The sequence below is a fragment of the Cervus elaphus genome, chromosome 9, assembly GCF_910594005.1.
Source record: "Cervus elaphus chromosome 9, mCerEla1.1, whole genome shotgun sequence".
NCBI classification, from domain to species: Eukaryota; Metazoa; Chordata; class Mammalia; order Artiodactyla; family Cervidae; genus Cervus; species Cervus elaphus.
This window is the reverse complement of record NC_057823.1, coordinates 69,030,804-69,054,103: the sequence shown is the minus strand read 5'-3', so window position 1 is coordinate 69,054,103 and position 23,300 is coordinate 69,030,804. Positions and strand designations below refer to the sequence as shown.

General features: G+C 43.6%; 1 long non-coding RNA gene across 1 annotated transcript; it reads left to right on the top strand.

Moving 5' to 3' along the window:
- The first annotated feature begins 9,581 nt into the window (after positions 1 to 9,581).
- Positions 9,582 to 13,474, top strand: LOC122701056. The gene is made up of 4 exons (XR_006342907.1): positions 9,582 to 9,637; positions 11,192 to 11,285; positions 12,395 to 12,433; positions 13,373 to 13,474. It is a non-coding gene; the product is annotated as an uncharacterized LOC122701056 (long non-coding RNA).
- Positions 13,475 to 23,300: the final 9,826 nt, after the last annotated feature.

The following is a 23,300-nucleotide window of genomic DNA, read 5'->3' as shown; positions in this document are numbered from 1 at the left end:
CTCTTTTCCCAATTAGAATCATTCTCTCCTTCCTTTGGTTCCCCAGGGCACTTCTTCATACTTCTACCCCCAAACAAAGCCCACTGAGTGGTTATTTGCTCACCCCAGCCTGTGTATCCCACAGCTTTATGGACAGAGGTCAAGACTGCCTCATTTGATATGTTGTGGTCCCTGCATAGAGAAGCAACCAGGTAAGCCATGCTTAATGAATCATAGATTTGAAAGGCATTCACCAAGTATCATGCTACATATTTCTATGTATCCAAATGAAGTCCCAAGAAAAAGATAAAAAAATCTCATCTCCAACCACTTTTCCCTCTAAGAATCCTTTGATTTGCTGGAAAGGCCAGCTTGCTCAGACCGTGGAGCTTCGGCTGTTTTTGTAAAACAGAGAGGTCTGGTAAGAGAATAAATGCTCCTAAAAGTTCCCCAAGCCTACTTTTCCACCATCCAACCCTGAGACCAAGAAAAACTTATTGTAAGAACATCAAGGAAAGAAAAATGTGACTATTATCAGAGCAGTGTTCACTTTATTTCCAGTTTTCCTGGATTTACAGCCAAGTCATGCACATTTGGGGTACATTAAAAACTGCTTGGACTTCATACTGTTGATGAGCATGAAGATCCAATTCAGGGCTGAGAAAAAGTGAATATTGATACTTGAGGAACAAATAGGAAATCCTGCCCTCAGGGTGCTCTCCTGAGAGATAGTTGCTGCCAGTCATGGGACAAACAATAACTGTACATGGGATCAGAAGAACTGGCCTCTGGTCTCAGCAATCAGGGTCCCTAACTCACTGCAAGCCCTCTCTCACCTCACTGGCCTTTTCTGGGCCTCAACTTAATATCAGTTTCCTACTGACAACATCACCACCAGGGGTCTATGGGCCCAAATTTAAACCATCTGAAACCAAGGAATGAATCAGCTCTCCCTCTGCTTTGCTGTGTGATCTTGGGAAAGTCACACCATGTCTCTGATCTCCATTTCTAGGCAGCCACAGAGCGGAGGTAAGGATTTGCCAGCCTGGGTACGGTTTCTTCAGATGGTGTCTGCAGACCAAACACATTCAGAGTAGGGGAGGGCCCTAGAGCAGGAGATCCATCTTTGAGATGTCTTATAAAATAAATAATACAAGTCAGGAAGCCCTTGCATGGCATACTTGACCACAGCTCTTTTTCCAAAAAAAACAATGTCTGAGCCTAAATCATAGAATGGAGCCTCTCTATTGAGTGATGTGAGCAGGACAAAACAAATGAGAGGCATCAGAAGATTAAATATGTTCATCCGGAGGAACAAAACCTAGAGAGGAATAAAACAGAGTTCTGTAGAGCCATGTAAAAAGGTGTCAGTGGAGCTTTCAGAAACTCAGATTTATTCTAATCGTGAGATTTTTTTTTTTTTAATTTTTGTCTCTTCCCCAAGTTTGTAATTTTGCCACCCATCAGCTGTTCCCCTGGTGTGATGAACAGTGGGGAAAAAAATCATAAAACCAAAAAATGTCTCTGTACTTGGAAGGAACCAAGTCAGCTGGGATCCAGTAGATGTGGCCTCTTGCTCTCCAGACGGCCTGGCCTGAGAATGAAGGTGTGTGAGTAGGAAGAGCAGCAGAGATGCAGTGAGGAGAGGGGGTGGGAGTCCAGGCACTGTCCTCATGCATTTCCTAAGTCAACAGCCCCATGAAACATGTACTATCATCTCCATGGTACATTTTGAGGAAAGAGATTTATAAAAGCTTAGAACAAGAACTTGAGATTTTAAAAGAAAAAATAAGGCATACAATGGTGGAGCTGAGACTTACACTTTTCAGTTGAGGTCTTTTAACCTCCACCTAGAGCTACCCAGAAGACTGGGAGGGGAAAGGACTAGCAAAAACGGATTTGGGATATTATTGAGGTAGTAAAAGTGAGGCTGAGGCATAAACACAGGGAATTTACTCTCAGGTCACTGGATTTTGTTTAGGAAATGACTTAGTCGTGTGGGTCTCCTCATGCTGGCTTCATGCTCCTGACTCAGTAGAGATGTTGAGTCTGTAGGAAACAATTTGGGACCATTTCGCACATCCTGTGACCAAATGAGAAATGAAATTAATCCTCAGGCTCAATGGAATGATCTGAGTTCCCATCTAACTGAGGTGTAACAGTTCATATTCCCCTAACAGACTGCATTTACCTGGGGCTAGGAAACCTATGGGAGAAGGCAATGGCACCCCACTCCAGTACTCTTGCCTGGAAAATCCCATGGACGGAGGAGCCGGTAGGCTGCAGTCCATGGGGTTGTGAAGAGTCGGACACGACTGAGCGACTTCACTTTCACTTCTCACTCTTATGCATTGGAGAAGGAAATGGCAACCCACTCTGGTGTTCTTGCCTGGAGAATCCCAGGGACAGGGGAGCCTGGTGGGCTGCCGTCTATGGGGTCGCACAAAGTCAGACACGACTGAATCGACTTAGCAGCAGCAGCAGCAGCAGCAGCAGGAAACCTATGAGAATGTAAATTGTGTTGTTGTTATTGCTGTTTGTCTGTGTTTGAATCAGGTTCCTCATCATTTGGGGCTTTGCAGAATTCTTGGAGAATCTAATAAGAGTTCTAGACTTTTATGCATACACAATTATATGTGTGTGTGTGTGTGTGTGTTTATGTTTAAAGTGGCCTTCAACCATCCACTTGCCACCCAAAAACTAAATGAAGAAACTAAGAAGGAATTGGGAATATTTAGTCAAGGCAACAAAAATCCCACAGAGGCATGCAGGTTCTTTCAACAGGTTGAAAGCATTTTTATGCAAATGAAGTTTTATTCAATAAGTGGTTCCAGAGGGTAGATGGGGCAGGGGCACTGGCTTGATGTCAGAATGGCACCAGAATAGAGCAGACATGAGTGAAATCAAGGTCTATCATCTACCAGACAAGCTGTATAACCCTCATGAATTCTAAAATGTAAGTGATAATGATATCTATTTCATAATATTTTGTCAAAAACCAAATGAGCTAATACACATAAAATGTAGAATGTTGAAACAATGACAGACTTCAGTATGTGTTAGCTTCTCTAATAAACTCTTTGATCCTCCATATCTTTACTTGTAAAGTGGGAATAATATTTACACCTGGCTAGAAGGTCATTGTGAGATGTAAATAAGAGAATACATGTTAAAACCCTTATACAACTGCTAATACCTACCTAAAGCCTCCGTATGGATTATAAATGTTTCATTACAAATACTATAGGGGAAAAGGAAGGTCAATGACAAAAATAGGATATTTTATTTCAGACTAGAAGATAAGGCAAAATAAAAAAATATCTAAAAGTATGGAATCAGAGCTAGACTTCCTGGATCTGGCAATCAAGGCTTTGCAGCCTTGAGAAAGCTATGTCAAAGAGAGACAGAAGCATTGATAAGAGGGATTGATGACATGGCCCATGAGAACAGTTGACCCCACACCAGCACATGATCTGTGCTCAGTAAACCCTGGTTGAGTAGATGTCACAAAGGGACCAAGAGATCTCCTCTTCAACAGTGCCACCTATGGGTATGGTCACAAGTGTTCTCTCTCCCAGGATTTATCAAGTGAAATGAAATTATCAGGAGAAAAATTTTATAAAAGATATTAAATTTAAAAGCACACACATTTCTTTGAATCTAGCATTTCTCCTTCTTGGTCAATGCCCTAGCTGGAAAGACACTTACTTAATCACTTAAAGAGATACCTACAAGGATGCTCAGTGCAGATTATTTAAGAATGAAGCTTTGGAACAACTAAGTGCCCTTCAATGGGCAATGGATACTATAAGTATTCATATAAAAAAAAAATGGCCTGGGTGAGGCAGCATGGCTGCCCAGTCGCTCAGTCCTGTCTGACTCTTTGCGACCCCTTGGACTGTAGCCTGCCAGGATCCTCTATCCATGGGATTTTTCCCAGCAAGAATACTAGAAATGGCAACCCATTTCCTCCTCCAAGGGAGCTTCCTGACCCAGGGATCGAACCTGTGTCTCCTGTGTTTCCTGCATTGCATGCGGATTCCTTATTTCTGAGCCACCAGGGAAGTACAAAAGACTACACAACAATTTAACATAGTGATGGAGCTCTACATGGACCAATAAAGAAAGTGGTCCAATGTATAATGTTAGGTGAGTAAACATGCAGAAGGCTGAAAGTATATTTCAGAACTTTACACATAATGCTGTATATTTCCATAATTCCATACATCAGGGACTAGGAAAAGATCTGAACAGTCATCACCTTCAACTAATATCAATCATTAATCTGGAGAGGAACTGGGATTAAAGACAGGGAGTCAAAGAGCATGCTATTTCTACATTTTAAAAAATTAATCTCTAACGAAAATATATTTTTGAACTGTCTGTATAATTTAAAATAAATTAGTAACATTTTGAAAGATAAATGTGGGTTTTTCCTACTAGCAGTCCTAGCTTTAGATCCCCAGACTGGTTTCAGAAATGAGGCAGAGAAGGGAAGGAGCCAGCGCTGATGCTCTTAGCCTGTTTCACTCTTATCCCAGCTTGCAGGAGGATGTAGGCTGTGACCACAGTGCTACCCAAAGAGCAGAATCCTAGACAAGCAGGCAGGTGACAGACTATTCCCATGGCCAAAGGCAAATCCCTCACAGCAGCACAGTTCCCCTATCTCCTGACTCAGAAGTCACCAAGTCATTCACTTCCTGCATCAAAGTTTGGGATTTCAACTGAAGAACCCAAACTTTAGACACTGGGGGAAAAAAGGAAAGGAGAAAGCAAACTTAAGTAAATGGCTGTATTCCTATCTGGGGGGCCCCACAGTTGCCCTAAACTGACTTCTGTCATAAAAAAAAAAAAAAAAAAGAGCAAAGGTTTACTGAGTAAACCTTTTATTTAGTACATGGCAGACAGTGTTCTATGTGATCTACATGCACGGTCTCATTTAATCCCCAGAAAGAGATAAGGACTGGGGTTTCATTATTCCCATTTGACCAGTGAGGAAGCCAAGGCCCAGAGAGATTAAGGAACTTTGCCAAAGTCACACAGCAGAGAAGAGACATCATGCAGTGGACATCAGAACACACACATGAACCATTCTACTTCACTGTCCCCCTACATTCTACTCTCACAAGCATTCATTTACTTACCTCATGGAAGTCTGTTTTCCTCTTCCTGAATATAAGCTTCACTAAGGTAACAACTACCTTTTGTATGTCTACTAGCTAGCCAGGCACTCATCTAAATTTCATATGCGTGAGGTTACACAACAGAGGCCAGAGACCCCTAGGGGAAAGTAGTAGCAGCTGATAATCAAACCCAGGCAGTCCCCTCTAGCACCTCCAAGGATTTAAATTATTTTCAGGATATTCTCTGCCCCTGGACCCTAGTAAACACCTAAAAAAGTCTGGCTAGAGGGAGGAAAGGACAAATGAATGAAAGAACGCTCCTTCTACTATCAGAGTCCAGGGGTCTAGTGAGTTCACCCTCTGGGGCTTCAAGGAAGAAGACCAGGGCATTTGGAAATGGGATGAGACAGCCGAGCTCCACCCAGCCTAGAGTGGACAGGCAAATATTCTAGAGATGATCTACCATGGAGAACTGCACAAATGAATCAAGTCAATGGTCTCCCTCACTCTCTAAAATCCACAAGGAGGAATAAGCCACAGACACTGTCTTGACACCAGTGTGTCCCAGGAGGGCTTCATGGCTCACAGGACCCAACAGTCATCCCTAGTCATCTGACTCGGTGACACTCTGTTCAGTGTTTCCCCTCAATCCAAGGGGAGAGGAAAGAAAGAGAACCACATCCACGTACCCTTGGATGTGAGCAAGGCAGTGTCTATGAAATCGCCTCTGTTCTTCTCTGAGAGGTCCTGGGGAGGACACGTTCTGATTCTGGATGAGAGAAAAGTATGATAAGTGCATTTAAAAAGAAGTATTTGTGCTGAGTGCTGGGATTTGGAGCTATTTTTATAGTTGTCTTTTTACTTTTCTATGTTTACTTCAAATTTTTTTGCCAATGATTTTAAGAAATTTTTAGAATCTAGGTGAAAAACTGCAAATGTTGTATTCTAAGATGATGATTTTAAAGACCAAAGGAATAAAATTTACATATAAAAATTGGCTTAGGGTTCATGGACCTTAGGTCACTACTCATAGTATAATGGGTTTAGCCAATTCAGTGCTATAAAGTTATTTAAATTAATCCAGCCCCTATCGAGGGAGCAAAAATGCCTAAGTCTTCAAGCTTTCTCATGATTCTTTTCTGAAAATCTTACCTCAGAATCAGAGGTTGAAAGATGGTGGGAGCTCTGGTAAGTCCCCATAATTATTGGAGCTAGTGACTCAGTGAAAGTTCCAAGATAGAGTATTAAGAAGGTTTCAGGAGGAAGGGAGGGACAGAGGAAGAATAGAGAGAGACAGAGGGGGAGAAGGGGAGGGAGAGAAAGAACGGAAGGAAGAAAAAAGACAAGTAGAATCAGTTCTGGGTCGTGAAGATCTTTTTGTACAGTTCTGTGTATTCTTGCCACCTTTTCTTAATATCTTCTGCTGCTGTTAGGTCCATACCATTTCTGTCCTTTATTGAGCCCATCTTTGCATGAAATGTTCCTATGCTATCTCTACTTTTCTTGAAGAGATCTCTAGTCTTTCCCATTCTATTGTTTTCCTCTATTTCTTTGCACTGATCACTGAGGGAGGCTTTCTTATCTCTCCTGGCTATTCTTTGGAACTCTGCATTCAAATGGGTATATCTTTCCTTTTCTCCTTTGCTTTTCGCTTCTCTTCATTTCACAGCTATTTGTAAGGCCTCCTCAGACAGCCATTTTGCTTTTTTGCATTTGTTTTTCTTGGGGATGGTCTTGCTCCCTACTCCTGTACAATGTCACAAACCTCCATCCATAGTTCATCAGGCATTCTGTCTATCAGATCTAGTCTCTTAAATCTTTTCTCACTTCCACGGTACAGAACTTCACGACACAGATAATCACAAAGGTGTGATCACTCACACTCACCGCTGGACATCCTGGAATGTGAAGTCAGGTGGGCCTTAGGAAGTATCACTATGAACAAAGCTAGTGGAGGTGATGGAATTCCAGTTGAGTTATTTCAAATCCTAAAAGATGATGCTGTGAAAGTGCTGCACTCAATAGGTCAGCAAATTTGGAGAACTCAGCAGTGGCCACAGGACTGGAAAAGGTCAGTTTTCATTCCAATCCCAAAGAAAGGTAAGGCCAAAGAATGTTCAAACTACCGCACAATTGCACTCATCTCACATGCTAGTAAATTAATGCTCAAAATTCTCCAATCCAGGCTTCACAAAGTTCTGGGAGGCCCCTGTCTTTGCCTGAATGGGCTTGTGGCAGGATTCAGGGCCTTGAGAGTGTAAAGCCAGCAGAACCCAGAAGACAAGAAACAGTAGTCTGCACCTGACTCCCACCCCTGCCGTTAGCATCGCTGCTGTTCACGAGGAAGAAAAGCCAACCATCCAAGTGTATTTCTTGTTGTTTTTTGGTGTATAACGCTGCAGTCCTACGAGGACTTCCTTTCGAGTTTCTGGCGTTTTCAGAAGAAAGAGGGGAAGGAAAAGGAGAAAGAGAAGAAGAGAAAGTACTGTTTGGTATCACTCAGCAGTGTTTGTCTCCCTTGAGAAGACTCCAGTTTAAAATACAGATTAGCTCCTACAAAACCAACCCAGGCTGACTTCTCTCTTTGATGGTTTCAGTTTCGGGCTTACCCATCACAAATGATTGTAACACAACAGGATTCTGTCAGACCAGGGTAGGAATTTTGAATATTTACCTGCAATTTCCAGCTCTAGGGAATAATAACTAGGAGAAAAACAGCATTAACTAAATTGCAGGATATAAAAACATGCTGAATTTCCCCCCTCCTAGTTTTCTGCTCCTAGGCATTCTACAAGTCACTTTCCCTTGAAACATGCTCTCTTGTATGAAATTATAAACCTTACAAAATCTGTCACATTTCTCCTTTTGCCTTGAGTGCGAGGAAGCTTGGGGGAAACAGTGATCAACTTCAAGAATGCCTAGCCTGGATATTTGTTACATTCGGGCCTCCTCTGTGTGTGGCTCTGTATTCTGCTCCTCTGGGAAGTTTTCCCGCACAGGTGCCTTTGCACCCCTGCGGACGTTCTCCCTGCCCTGGGACACTGCTGTCACTCCTGCTCTCTGCCTGCCTCCTATTCCTTCTTCTCCTCCTCCTCTGACTTCCTCTTTCTGGACACGCAGCCCTGGGCTTCTTGTACACTCTGAGGTCCTGATGACTCCCAGAGCAGGATCTCCAGCTCCAACTTCTTCCCCAGTTTGATTCTGATTCAACTCCGTCAGCTGCTTATTATGCAAATTGTGTTTGCATTGTCCTTGGGGTACCTTCCATCAGTGACTCTAAGTTTGAGCTCCTCACCTTCTCCCCCTGCCTTGCACATCTACTCTTCCCAATCTGCTGACACTGGGTCAGGCAATGGCCCAGTGTCATGAGCAGGAATAAACTTCAAGTTATCTGAGACTCATTTCAGTTCTGAGACTAACTCAGCTTTGATTTATCTGAGACTTATCTCTTCCAGGAGATAGTGAAGGACAGGGACGCCTGGGGTGCTGCAGTCCATGGGGTCACAAAGATTGGACACGGCTTAGCTACGGAACAACAACAACCCTTCTCTAATGTGCTGTAAATTTCATGCGGGTGGGGTCATGCCATATTCATCTCTGCATTCTTATAATGCCCAGCACCATGCTTAGCCCTTGGTAAATTCTGTTTTCCTGGTTGAACTCAACTATGTTACAAATAAATGATTCCATGTCTCAGCTTAAATTTCACATTCTCAACAATGTGACCCTCGAGAACAGGTCAGCCATCCTTATGATATATTCCTCTGATATCTTATACGATTTCTGCCCAGAGTTTTGCACAATTACTTTTCCAGCTATTCACAGTATTTGTTTAGATTTGGTTGTCTGTACTAACTTGTAAGGGACTTACTAAAGAGCCTTTACTGATGGCTCAAAGGTAAAAAATCCACCTGCCAATGCAGGACACAACGGTTCGATCCCTAGGTCAGGAAGATCCCTTGGAGAAGGAAATGGCAACCCACTCCAGTATTCTTGACTGGGAATTCCCATGAACAGAGGAGCCTAGCGGGCTGCAGTCCCTAGGATCACAAAAGAGCCAGACAAGACTTAGCAACTAAACAACAACTAAGTTGTAAATTCCATTGAGAAGGCCAACAGTACGGCTGGAATAGTGCATGGCCTATTATAAATGCTTAATAAAAATTTGTTAACCGATAGACCGAAAATTTTTCCTTCAGGATAAAAGTCCTGAATATACTACTGGTGGTTAAAGAAAAATTAAATTCAATTGCCTGGTGGCCTAATGACTCACTCTACCCATCTATAAAATGGAGATGCTCCTGGGGGATAATATTAGACAGCAGATGAACTTTAGATAGAAACATATCAAAACAAAAATGGATAAATAAATTATGCAAAAAAGGAAAACCAGGATTAAAAGATTAAGCATATCAACTAAAATGTTTCAGGATGTAGCATTTTATTCTCCCATAGGAAATATAAGCATTATTTTCTCTTTCTCCTCAGCACCTGAGACATCATTTCTTGTGCAAAATGAAATCGAACCAGAACAGGTAAAAATTTGTACACTCTGAAGTATTTTGAAGTATATGTTTATGAAGTATATGAAGTATAGAGTTATAAAATCCACAATAAACGTTTGCAGAAATGGATTAGGGGACGCATATCTGTCCAAGGGCAAAATGCATTACAACTGTTATGAAATAGTGAAGGAATCTGTAGACACTCTTGGCAGAAATGACATTGATATCATCAATTCTAGATGTACAGATGCTTTGAAAAGAAAAAAAGAAATATATATATATAAACGTCGAAACCATTCTGCGGCCCCTCTGGTGGCCCGGGATTAGGGACATCCTACAGCATCAACACCGGTCTCCAGCTTTCCTCTTATTCCCTGAGCTTATCCGTCATTCATTTTTATTATCACAGAAGTGACTCAAACTGCTTCACGGGAATCCTTCAGGCAGTATAAACAGCCTATAAAGGAAAAGTGAAGGTCTCACCCCTGCTTCCTTCTTCCCTTTCTCTCTCCTCAAAGAGAGGCGACTGCTCTGCCTTTACTGCCTTGTAAGAGAAGGGACTGGCAGTTGAAGGGATGCAGGCTGGCCTGGCCAATGGGACCTGGTGTAGCCCCCAGGGAACTGGATGCTGCCCATAGAGCGGTGCTTCTCAGACTATTTGGTGTCAGGACCCCTTTATATTCCTAAAAATTAGAACTGAGAAATTAAAAACTATGAATTCATTAAAAGGGATAACAAATATGTTAACGCAAATAATATTTTATGAAAAATAAGGACGTTTCCCAGGACTTCCCTGGTGGTCCAGGCATAAAGACACTGTGCTTCCAATGCAGGGGGTGTAAGTTTGATCCTTGGTTAGGGAACTAAGATCCCACATGCTGTGTGGCGTGGCCAAGAAAACAAACACAAATAACCTACTTTTTCCTGAATGAAAAAACTATTAGTGAGGAAAGTGGCATTGTTTCATTTTTGCAAGTTTTATTAATGTCTGGCTCACTAAGGGATAGAGGATCTCATGTCTGCTTTCATATTACATCATCAGAGCCTCAACACCTTCACATCTCAACCTCTGGAAAACTGGAATGCAGGTCTCATGAAAGAATGACAGTAAAAATAGCAAATAATGTGTCCTGAAAATCATTTTGATCTCATGGAGGGATCCACTGGCTATACTTTGGGAGTCACTGCTGCAGAAAATTTGAAATTGAGTTCCACTTTCTCCTTTACTGGTTACCTCTAGAAGTCTAAGTCAGCCAGGAGAAGAACTGAACAGGGTAGGTTGAACTGAAAGGATTTAGGCGATGGCCAGCAAAGTGACTTAACAGTGGAGAGCACAGCTCACAGCAGTCTGCCTGATGCTGAAGAGTTAGGAAAATTGGGGGGCTCTGGGTGAAATGTTTCAGATACTCCAAGATTTTTTTTTTTAAGTTTAACTTGTAAGGCTGGCTTTGTTGAGATGCGTTGGGCAAAATGTGGTGGGCTGCAGGGAGAGGGGGACACCACTGGCAGGCGTGCTGGTGATGGCAAACAGGGAGGATGATGTTGGGAAGTGAGTGGCTAATGCGCCTCCCTGTGTCTCACCAGCTGAGAATGACCAGCAACAATGAGCTGCTCATGATCATTGCTCCCTCCCTGGGATTCGTGCTGTTGGCACTGCTTCTGGCGTTTTTTCTTCGAGGTAAGGAGGGCAGGACCAGGTGGGGTGAAGCCTTTCAGAGCTTTGGAAACTTCAGGAGGATCTGAGAGTGGATGGATTTTACTTCCTGCCCCTGTCTGCTCTCTCCCACCCCATTCCTTAGAGTCCCACTTCTATCATTGCCCTCATTGCTGTGAGTCATCCGAGTCTTGTCTTTGTTCGCTTAAAGTAAAACTTCCTAACCTAAGACTCAGAGAGAAGACTCCAGGGAACCAGTAAACCCCTTTAAATGGTCACATCTGTATTTTTCAGGGGGTAGGGTCCATGATTGTCATTAGATTCTCCAGCTGGTCCACAACCTTGTATCTGCCCTCCCCCATCTTCAAAAAAAAAAAAAGTTTTAAAGCAACGCTTAAGGAAGTCATGAATCAGGGTTTATCATTTTCATGCAAAGTACAGGCACATAAAATGGTCCTGGAAAAATGGGGGAAAAAATTTCTCTATAGTCATTAATAGAAGCTAGTAGTAATAATAGAAGCTAGTAGTAAGTGAGGATCTCTGACTAGCAATAATCATCTCAACCTGTTTGAGCAACAATAGTGAAACTTATGTGTCTCTACACCTATCCCTAGTGAACATTCAGAAAGGAAATTTGCAGCTTAGTGGACATTTGCCATTAACCGTCATACAAAGTCATGTTACAGTTTGGGAAATTCTGGGTATATGTCCTAAGGCAGTGTTTTAAAACCCAAGTGGGTAACTGAATTTAAGTAACTTAAGCATAAATCCGCTTAGGGAATTCCCTGATGATCCAGCGGTTAAGACTCTGAACTTCCAGTGCAGGTGCACAGGTTCAAACCCTGGTCGGGGAACTAAGATCCCATAAGCCATGCTGCATGGCCAAAAATAAGGAACTTAAAACCATTGTCTGTAATGATGGAACAATCTTGTAATTGGTGGGCAGTAATGAGGGGGCAAAAGAAGTAATCATCTGATCTGGGAAAGGAGTGGCTTTCTCTGCCAAGTCCGGTTCCTAAGTTTCCACCTTCGGACCACCTCTGCTCTTCATAGCAGAGGTTGCCCTGTGCTTCCCCAACATTTTGTTCATTAAGTTCAGCTACTCTGCTTCTAACACGGCCTTGTCTTTTCAGGGAAATTCGTGAAAGCCGATTGTTTCCAGAACACACCAGGTAATTCACCTTGCATGGCTTATTGTTGTGATGACTGGACAAGCTGTTGCAAATGATCAGATACTATTCAGTGGCTGAATGCCTTGGGCTTGCATTCTGATTAAATATAGAGTTGGAGAGATATGGCCTTAGAGGTAAAACAGTTGTGGGGATTCAGCTTACATTAACCTCTGCCTTGGATAACACTGTGGTGTTTGTCCAATATGCAAATATATTAGCAGCTTGCATTAACAGAAGTATGACACACAAAAGAAGGAAAGTGATATGCCATGCTCCCCATTATTTGCTCAACTCTGGGTGACTCACTTCAAAAGGTCATTGTTAAACCGGAGTTCATTGAAGGAGCATTGGCAGCACGGAAAATGAAAAAACCATAAACAGTTTCATTCCTGGGATTTAATTCCTCTACCAAATTAGGCCACAGGACTAGTTTTTTGCTTTGTCTTTTTAAAAAAAACAGTTTGAAGAGTCTCTGGAAAGTGATTTTACATATCTGTCCTGTTACATAACTTTTTTGGAAAAGAAATGAGAGGATTTTGTGTAAACTGTTATTAAGAACTTCCTTTCTCTTAATAATTGCATCAATATTACAATATCTATAAATAAGTAAATATTAATAAGTAGGGAAATTGAGGGTTAGCAAGGTAACTTTTCAAAGTCATACTTGGAGATCCTCCTGGTGAACAAACACATTTAGATAATGGTTTTATGTTTTGCTAACACAAGAACTTTAAATCTCCTTATTATAATAGATAGGCAAAAAGCCTTTTATCTCTTGTGGCCTCAGTTTTGCCATCTGTGAAAGAAGAGGCTTGGACTGGATGGACTCTGAGCCATTTTGACTCAAACAGCCCCTGGTTAATCATTTTGTAATTTAGCAGCATCCACTGGTTGCCGGTCTTGGTGGTCTCACCAGCAGGCTCTCTTCTCTCTTTACAGGCTAGACGATGTTGGAGAAGGTAAAGAGGTCCTCAATGGAAGAGAGGATGAAGATGGTCTTTTCACACTATGATGTGCCCCTTTTTCTTAGGACTGACGATGTGTGTAATGACACGTGAATCATCAAAATAAGTCTTAGAATTTTTCTCAAATCCATCTATCGCCCTGGTGTCACTGATCCGTCCTGCTTTAGGTTCACAAGGGGAAGTTAGTTTAGAGACCACACTTTCTCTGTCTCATGGCTTAACCTCTGTAGTGTCACTGCTGTAGTAGTGACATGTAGACTTGGAGTGTCACAAGTCCACTTGAATACCTTCAGTGACGGTGAACTCACTATTGCACCTAAGGAAGTCCATTCAATCTCAGGGCACTTCTGACACTTAGAAACATTTAAAACAAAGTCCCCGGAATCATACCATCATTTTGACTTACCTCTAAAAGGCCCAGATTTTCTATTATTTTCCATTCACAATTCTGTATCTTTAAAGATGACCATGGTGTCACATCTTAATTCTTGCTTGGGGAATTTAATTTTGGAAACAGGCAAGAGTTCATCAGAGTAAGGGAAGGTGAATAACGTGGATGTTCAAACAGGGCCAGTCCCTGGATGATGTGACTGAGGCAGTCCAGATCAGTTTCTGTAAGTATATAGTCCATGGGAACTGGCTCCTCAATAAGAATAGGTTTATTTAAACACTTTCAGAGCCAGTAGCATGAGGAACCATGGAGAGAGGCTAAAACAAGCAGTCATTGACTGAATGGAAAGAATGTGCACCTCAGTGAGAGGCCTCTGGCTGGGAAGAAATGTGGAAAGTCAGCTGGGGTTGAAAGAAATTTGCTGAAAATACTTCCTGGTATGTTTGGAGCGGTAGCTACTCGTGAAATAGGTGCACAGTCTTTCCAGGTAGCCATGCTTTATATTTTGACTCTCTTGACATTACTTTAAGAGAGGGAAAAGGTACCAGTCTTATCACTTGACCACTACAGCCTCTAGATCCCTCCATTGTTAGTTCACACAAATAGAGCGGTTAGTAAAAGCACCCCCTCCCCCCCCCGAGCACTTGGAGAACCACCTGCCCAGGGCAGCCAGCCTTCTGCCTCGTCACCCGGTGCCAAGATGAGTGGCAGGGATGGCCTAATAAGGAAGGAAGGAAGGAAATAACTAGCAGCACACAGGTTGCTTCTTTATTTGGCTTGGCTTTCCCCTCTATGTTAAGTTAAAATAACTTAATGACCAGCAGGCTAAATTCAGATTTAGAAAACTGGGGATGGGTGGCTGGGGCTATGGATCTAGAATCAGGTACAGGGCCTTAGTGTCCCCATCTGGAAAATGGGATGGGACTAGATGACCTTGTACAGATGGTCAGGTTTTAATATTTTGTGGGTTAATGAGACATCCCATCCTCAGCTCCTACCCACCTTCCAAAACTACCACCAGTACCACCACTGACTTGGGTCTGGCTAGAAAAGATCACAGCAAATACCATGCCCCCTAATCCTAACATCTCAGCTCAGTGAGTATATTCGTGTTTTGCCAGGAGCCATCTACTATCTTTTCCCAAGTGTGTTTCTGATCCTTGATCAGATTCAGAAACACTGAAATGAGTAATCACAGTATTTTACAAATAATAATGTCCTCCATGAGCCTCTAGTAGTAGCTTTCTACCCTAGCTAAACACTGCAATTATCTGGGGAATTTTTATGTTGATTCCTGAGTTCCACCCTTTAGGAGGTCTCTTGGCAATTGATCTGGGGTGTGTGACCTGGGCTTCTGATTTTATTATTTATTTATTTATTTTTAATGCTGCAAGTTGTTGGCGAGAACCATTGCTTTCACTCTGGGGTTCTGAAACTGGGTCCTTCAGACCAGCAACCCGAGCATCTTCTAGATCTGTTAATCACACGCATTCTCCTCCCCACCTCACACCTACTGACTCAGAAACCTGAGAGGAGCCCAGAGTCTGTTTTAATTTGTTTTAAGTTAAGATGTGCCTTAGAATTTGAGAACTATGGCAGCATATAATTTCTAACAGGAAGGTAGAGATTTTAAGGAAAGACTCTTCTGTAACCAGGGCCCAGTGATGATTGGCATGGCCACGGAGGTGGGGTGGGGGTGGGGTGTTCGTTTCCAGCAGCCAATGGCCAAGGTCCCAGTGGAGTCATCAGCCCTCAGTCAAGCTAGCATTACTTTCTGCTGGATTCTTAGGGTAGCTTCTAACTACACTCACCAACTTCGCTCCTTTCCCTCTCCAATTTGTCCTCCATGCTGTGGCAGAGGAATCTTCCAAATGCAGACGTGAGATTCCTGTGTCCTATTTTCCACTCAAGGGGACTTAGAGGAAACACCCTTAGGCTCGGCCCCAGGCTGCGGTGGGGGACTCAGAGGCCGGGCAGCTGATAGGGAGGAATGAAGACGTGGGAGTGAAGTGGCCTAGACTGACATGGAATGTTGTGTGTCCACTTACAGGTGCTCACACCACACTTGGTAAATAACATCTTCGAACTGGATGGCCACAAACTGGAACAAGGCAGCTAGTGTGAGATACAAAGTTCTAGGGGGCGGAGGGTGGGAGTCACAGGATAAAGAATGAAAACATCCAGAATTCTTACGCTGAGACTCCTTGATCAGAGCAGGCGGTTGGGGTACTGGCTCCTCTTTCCCTCTCTGGGCCATCAGGATGAATTGGTAGCATCTACAAACAACCCTCTAGTACCCACTGTGTGGGTGGCCCAGAAGAGAGAATCGCTTCCCTCCAGAAGCTTAAAACTTTAAATGAGACAAAGCCCACATAGGAAACGCAATAGGCGGGAACCAGTGTCATGTTTCCCTTTCCACAAGGAAAGACTTTAGTGGAGACAGGGCTCTGACAGTTGTTTTTCCACGGTAGGACCACAGTCAGACCTGGAGGATTTAGAGCAGCCTAATTCTGCAACCTGGACCTTGGCCTTTCTAGGCTAAGTGAAAGAGAGAACATCTCATCCTTAGAAGCATTTGCTGTGTTCCAGGGTCTCTACCACATTGAAACATATACATGACCGTGTGTAAAACAGGTAACTAGTGGGAAGTTGCTCTATAACACAGGGAGATAAACCCTTACTCTGTGACAACCTTACAATCAAGAGGGGACATATGTATACTTACAGCTGATTCACCTTGTCCTGCGGCAGAAACCGACACAACATTGTAAAGCAATTATCCTCCAATTAAAAAATGATGGCAGGGTCACTGGATCCTCACAGCCACCCAGTGAAACAGGTCTATTATTCTCCAGAAAACAGAAAAACAGAAAGAGCTGAAAGAATTTGCTCATAGTCCTAGCCTGTGACAGAGCTGGTCTGGAACCAGGCCTGAAGGACTCCATGCTCTCACCACTACCCCGTCCTTCACCATGACATCCCTTGTTTAAGACTTCACACATCTAAAACTGAGGCATTGACCGGAGTTGGTCTGAATTAGATTTTAGTTGACTCAGATCACCAGGGCAACCTGAGAGTTATGATGGTTGTCCAGCGCCAACCCCTTTATAGCTCAGTCTCCCCCAGTCCCCATGGTATTTACTCAGAGTCTATTTGCATTTGTGGAGGAAGCTGCTAGTGGAGAAGCTGGCAGGAACCTTAAGGAAGCCAGGTGGGACCCATTGAAATGGGAATGTGTTGAACTAAGTTATGAAGACATGAAACGAGCTGTCAGCAGGCTTAATGAAAGGTTAACAGGAATCCTGCAATGGGTGGCTGGGGAGACTCTGTGTCTCTGAAGAAAACAAAAGGTTGAGAAGTGGGTTCTCTACCTGGAGGCAAGAGCAGAAGGAAGACACTTGTAACCGAAAGGCTGGGTCTAAGATAGAGTTTCATTTAGATTTGTAAACATGTTATGGTCTCAAGAAAAAAAAGAAATAAAGACATGTGAGTTCTTGGCTCTCTGAGCATCAAAGGCCAGCAAAGGGACATGTTCCTGAATACGATGAAGCTATCGCTGCCGTGCAGGATCCTGGGGAGCCTCGGAGATGGCTGCTCCCAAAACAGAAGGTGGGCTCACTATCTAGCTGTGCTGTTCTTGTGTACTTCTACCGTGGTAGCTTTATTCATGTTGCATAAGTCATTGGGGGATGGGGAAGCAGGAAAGACCCTTCACATCCTTTGATTGAACTCCCATTTCTTAGTTGCTGAACCTGAGGCCCAGAGAGGAGGAATGGGTTACCAACTGGGCTATACAGAAAGCCAGTGCTAGAACAGAGAGCTAAACCACAAACTCTAGATTTATCTGTATGTACTACGTGCTATGCTCACTCATGTCTGACTCTTGCAACCCCATGAACTGTAGCCCATCAGGCTCCTCTGTACATGGGATTCTCCAGACAAGAATACTAGAGTGGGTTGCCATTTCCTTCTCCAAAGGATCCTCCCGACCCAGGGATCAAACTGTGTCTCCTGAGTCTCCTGCATTAGCAGGCAAATTCTTTACCACTGGGGAGCCCCAGGTGATAGGATAAGAGTATCTATGGCCATATGATAATCTTCTCAGAATTTTCTAATTCCACTTGGATCTGCTTGATTCTTTACTCTTTTGAAGTCAGATTCTTTAAGTTCTTATTGGGCCTGCAACTCAGATTTCTTTCCCTTATGCTTGTCTTCCCCGGCACACACGTGACTCTGTTGGACTCCTTCCTGTTCCCAGAAAGGAGGAATTGGACACTGAAGTGCAAAGCTTGACTGTTGATTTCTTAGAGCTGCCACCGTTAACTAGAGTGACCAATTTGTCCCAGTTTTAAGACTGAAAATTCTGGCATGCAAGAACCTTACCAACTCGGTCCAAGAAACTGGGATGGTTGGGCAGCCCAAGTACATAACTAAATTGGAGATCAAAAGCAACACTCCTCTGAGTTCTATAATATAGTGTCCCAGCGCTTGGCTTCACTTCAGGCATTTTTTTTTTTTTTTTCTCTGACTTTGCAATTGGACCCAAGGGGAGTTTAATTTTGGAATGGTGGCTCAGACTGTAAAGAATATGCCTGCAAGGATCCTGTGTCAGGAAGATCCCCTGGAGGAGGGAATGGCTCCCCACTCCAGTGTTCTTGCCTGGAGAATTCCATGGACAGAGGAGCCTGGCAGGCTATAGTCCATGGGGTCTCAAAGAGTTAGACATGACTGAGTGACTAACCCTTTCACTTCCAGCATTGGAATAGACTACTAAATCTCTATTCTAGACCCTTGTTCTGCAACATGTGGGCCTCAGACAGCTGTTGTCATCACCTGGGAGCTTGTTTGGAATGCAGAATATCAGTGGCACCCCAGACCTTCAGAATCTGCATTTTAACAAGACCTCTGTGTGATTCACATGCACATTAAAGATCAAGAAATACTTGTCTAAAGCACTGATCTTCAAACGTGTCTGTACACTGGAACCTTGTGGGGAACTTAAAAAATCCTGAAGCTGGATTCCCCTCTGCTCTCCTGGTTTAATTGCCATGGGGGAGACCTGGGCTTCAGGAGTTTTGAAAGCACCTAGGATAATTCTTCTATACAGCCATGTTTGCAAACAACTGGTCTACAGGGAGGGCAGCTTTGCACCAGAAAGCCGTGTTGCTAATTAATCAGGTTAACTCTTGCCCTAAGTTAAAAGTTTATGTGGGTCTAGTACCCCCATGTGATTTTGCTCGAAGAAATGATCAATAAAATTTCTCAAGAAGATCTGAGGAGACAAGATAATGACCTCAATGTCCCAATTACTGTGGACAGGGCCCATTAAAACAATTAAAAATCAAGATATAATATTTGGTCTGTGGAAAGTGATAATGAGAAAACAACAAAGATAAACAGACAAGGAATGTCTGAGGGACAAGGGGATGCTATTAGTCTGTTAAGAGATATCAGAGGCATAATGAGATGGCAGTAAGATGACAAGGGAAATGTGGAGAATGGGTTCAGTGGAAACCTTTGTGTAGAACAAGCAACTTGGTCAAAAGGCAACCCTGTGCCCTCTGACACCTAATTGTGATAGGAATCCCCATGTATATGTGAATTTGGTGAGAAGAGTACAACAACCAAGCACGCATCTTTGTAGAAGGTCACTGCTAGTTACAAGGAATGGACATCTTAGCAGCGACACCAAGTCCCTGTTGGTCATGAGGAACAGGTAATGGTTTTAGTGCTCTTCTAATATGTGAAGATGCAAGAATCCAAGTTCATAAAAATTTTCATAATTAGATGAAAATATCTAATTATCAGAAGGCCTGTTCTGCCCTTTTCCCCAGAGAACAGAGCGCCTCATTCCTGATCTCCACCCTAAGCTTCCTTTGGATATGTTAAAGATCAGCAGCTGGAGGGGCAGTTACTCAATCCTTGTTGAGCCAGATGGGGCATGACATTCTTTAGCTGACAATGAGATGTTAGAGTCTTTGTGACTTTCCTTGACTCTTCCCTCTTGGTCCCAAGATGGTTGCCACAGCTCTAAAATACCCTTCCACAAAAGCATCCCAAGCAGGAAGGAAGAGGCAGATGGGAAATGGGACTTTCCCCCTAATGTGATACTTACTTTTTATCAAAAAGGGAAATATTTCCTAGAATCAACCAGAGGATTTCCCCATATATTTCATTGCCCATACATTTCATTGGGTCACAAACCCATCCTTTAGCAAGGGGGACTGAGCTGTCTGGGACCAATTACACCAATTATTATAGGCTGTGTACACTGCCATTCAGCCAGAACTTAGGATCAGTGTGCATGGAGAAACTGGGAATGTTTGTTGGGTAAACAATCTTGATTTCAACCACATTCATTCATCTAACAAAAATGTGGTGGATATCTCCTATGTGCCAAGGGTCCTATCCAGTGCTGGGGTCTAAGAATGAACTAGACAGACCTGTTCCTCATTCCCAGACACTTAGAGTCTCTAAAGCCATTTCTGACTTTATTAGGCTAAGCGCAAAATATAGAGACTTGAATCACTTCTAACGTACCTGAGCGGCAAAAAGAAGGAAGAAAGAAAAAAGAATGAAAGTTTGGAATTCAGCCTGCACCCTTCCTTGCAGCGGTGCCTTTGATGCCAGTGCCTGGAGTCAGTGGAGGAAGGAGGAAACATTCTACCCAGGAGTTGAAGGCAAATTAGAGCAACAGTTCTTAGCTACAGTGAAAGTTGATAAGCTCAGTAGTGAGTGATCAGCTTGGTAAAAGTGCAGTGTTAGAGTAATGGAAGGGACCACTTCTGTATTTCTATGCTGTCTCATGCTTTCCTAAGCATTTTCAAACACATAGCAGTCTGTGTCAGAGGAAGGACAGAACTCTATTTTATAGAGGAGATAAATGGAAGCACAGAGAAGTCCAGTGACACCCCTGGTTCCCTCGATGGTGAATGAGATAGAATTAGAATCAAGCGTCCTGACTCCTCAACCCAGGGGAATATCATCTTCATGGGGTGCCTGCCATATGCACCCAGCTTTGCACTTGCACCTACTAACAGGGCCAGCAGTCAGACGAACACGATTTGAGCACTTCTGTGTGCCAGGCACTGCCCTAAGCACTGTACATGCATTAATTTGTTTCACCATATCAACCTCTCTGTGAGGGAGCTGCCAGCCTCATCCCTGTTTGAGACATTGGGAAATGGAAGCTCAGATACAGAGTAATTCGTCTGCAGCCGAGCTGGGACTCAAGCTGTGGAACAGCTCCAAAGCCAAAGCTCAGCCCTGTGCCCTGGCCCCTCCAGGCGCACACAATGCTGGGGTGACCTCCCAGTGATTATGCTCGTGTGTGAGGTGGGAAGGGTAGTCAGCTGGGGGTTGTAGGTCTCCCCCTAATCACCTCAGCAAAATCCGGTATTCTCCCTGCATATGTTGTCTGAATACGACCAACCTAGAAATGGGGGAAGGGGGGTGATGCCATGATGAAAAGGATACGATGCCAGAGGGTCTTAGGCCTGGGTCTCGCAGTCCTGAAGAGACAGGATTAGATTTACCAGCAAATGTGGCTATGTTTTCAGGCACAGAGACAGTGATCAGAATTGAACCTTTAAGGTATACTACAAATATGGCCTCCTTTCTCCCTTTTAAGATAAACGCGAGATAAACAAGAGAAAGAAAGGCAGAGTCCTGAGAGCCTGCGGAGAACCCAGTCTTCCTCCCTGTCCTTGCCTCACCCCGCCTCTTATCTCTGCACTCCACCTGGTTATCTCTTCTCTCTGCTCTGTTCTCTTTCCCAACCCAGCCCCCGTTTCCCTCTGAGATGCCTTCAGTGTCTTATCTTCCTTCAGCAGCTCCGTCAACAAAGTTCTATCATTTTTTCCCCTCGTGATTCAGGATGCCTCGGCATCATTTTAATCTATTCCTCTGAGCTTTGGTTTTCAATCTCTTCCCAAACTTAATCTCAGACCCTTCTTCACTGAAATGAAAAAAAAAAAAAAATGGCCCAACGAGATTACATAACCTGACACTCCCTTCTGGCTGGGGGATCAAGATGATTAGAGAAGACAGTCCAGTCTTGCTTCCCCATAATGCCCTGGGCTTGCCAGGGTGAAAAAGGTTTTTTCCATTAACCAGACTCGACTAATGCTAAACCTCCTCTTCTATGCCCTACATTTTTAAAACAATTGTTGAAACATTTTGTAAACTGTGGTATATGGAAAGAGCATAGGTCTTGGAGTCAAACTGGCCCAGAACCTGAAGCTGCTCCAGCCTGGCCAGAAGGCCCAGGATATGCTGCTTTCCTTCTGTTAGTCTCAGCTTCATCATCTATAAATTGGGCCTGATCATGGGGCTCTCCTCATAAGTAAGCATTAAGTGTAGCAATGCCAGGAAAGCATGGCACAGGGTGGGTGCCGCGTGACTAGTAGGTGCTACTGTCATAGTCCCCTCTCCAGCCCCACAAGCTCAGAGTCTGTGTTAAAACTCGCTGGCAGGACCTGCAAGCTCCTAGCATGGATCAATCCTGTGGGCTAGTGTTGAACCTGGGGACTGGTGGTCTACCTCAGAAGCTGAGTGAATAATCTGTAGTTATCACATTTTAGAGAGCACGAGAAGCATCTGAAGTAAAGTGAAGTAAAAGTCGCTCAGTCGTGTCCAACTCTTTGCAACCCCATGGACTATACAGTCCATGGAATTCTCCAGGCCAGAATACTAGAGTGGGTAGCCTTTCCCTTCTCCAGGAGATCCTCCCAATCCAGAGATCGAACCCAGGTCTCCCACATTGCAAGCGGATTCTTTACCAGCTGAGCCACAAAGGAAGCCCAAGAATACTGGCATGGGTAGCCTATCCCTTCTCCAGTGGATCTTTCTGACCCTTAGAATCGAACCGAGGTCTCCTGCATTGCAGGTGGATTTTTTACCAACTAAGCTATCAGGGAAGCCCATAAGAGGCATCTGGGAACAATGCTAAAATGTATATTGTTTGTGGTCCAGTCCCTAAGTGGTGTCCAGCTGGTTGTGTCTGATCCCACAGACTGCAGGACACCAGGCTTCCTGAATTTTCTCAAACTCATGTTCATTGACTTGATGACATTATCCAACCATCTCATCCTGTGTTGCCCCCTTCTCCTCCTGCCCTCAATCCTTCCCAGCATCAGGGTCTTTTCCAGTGAGTCGGCTCTTCACATCAAATGGCCAAAGTGTTGGAATTTTAGCATCAGTTCTTCCAATGAATATTCAGGGTTGATTTCCTTGAGGATTGACTGGTTTGGTTTCCTTGCAGTCCACGGGACTCCCAAGAGTCTTCTCCAGGCCCACAGTTTGAAAGCATCAATTATTCAACACTAAACTTTCTTTATGGTCCAGCTCTCACATCCATACATGACTACCGGAAAAATCATGGCTTTGACTAGATGAACCTTTGTCAGCAGCTATCTGTATGCTTTTTAATAAGCTGTCTGGAGATGCTGATTCAGTGAGTCTGGAATTCTGTCCTATTTCTTGTGTTTTTTATAACTTCACTCGGTAGAGC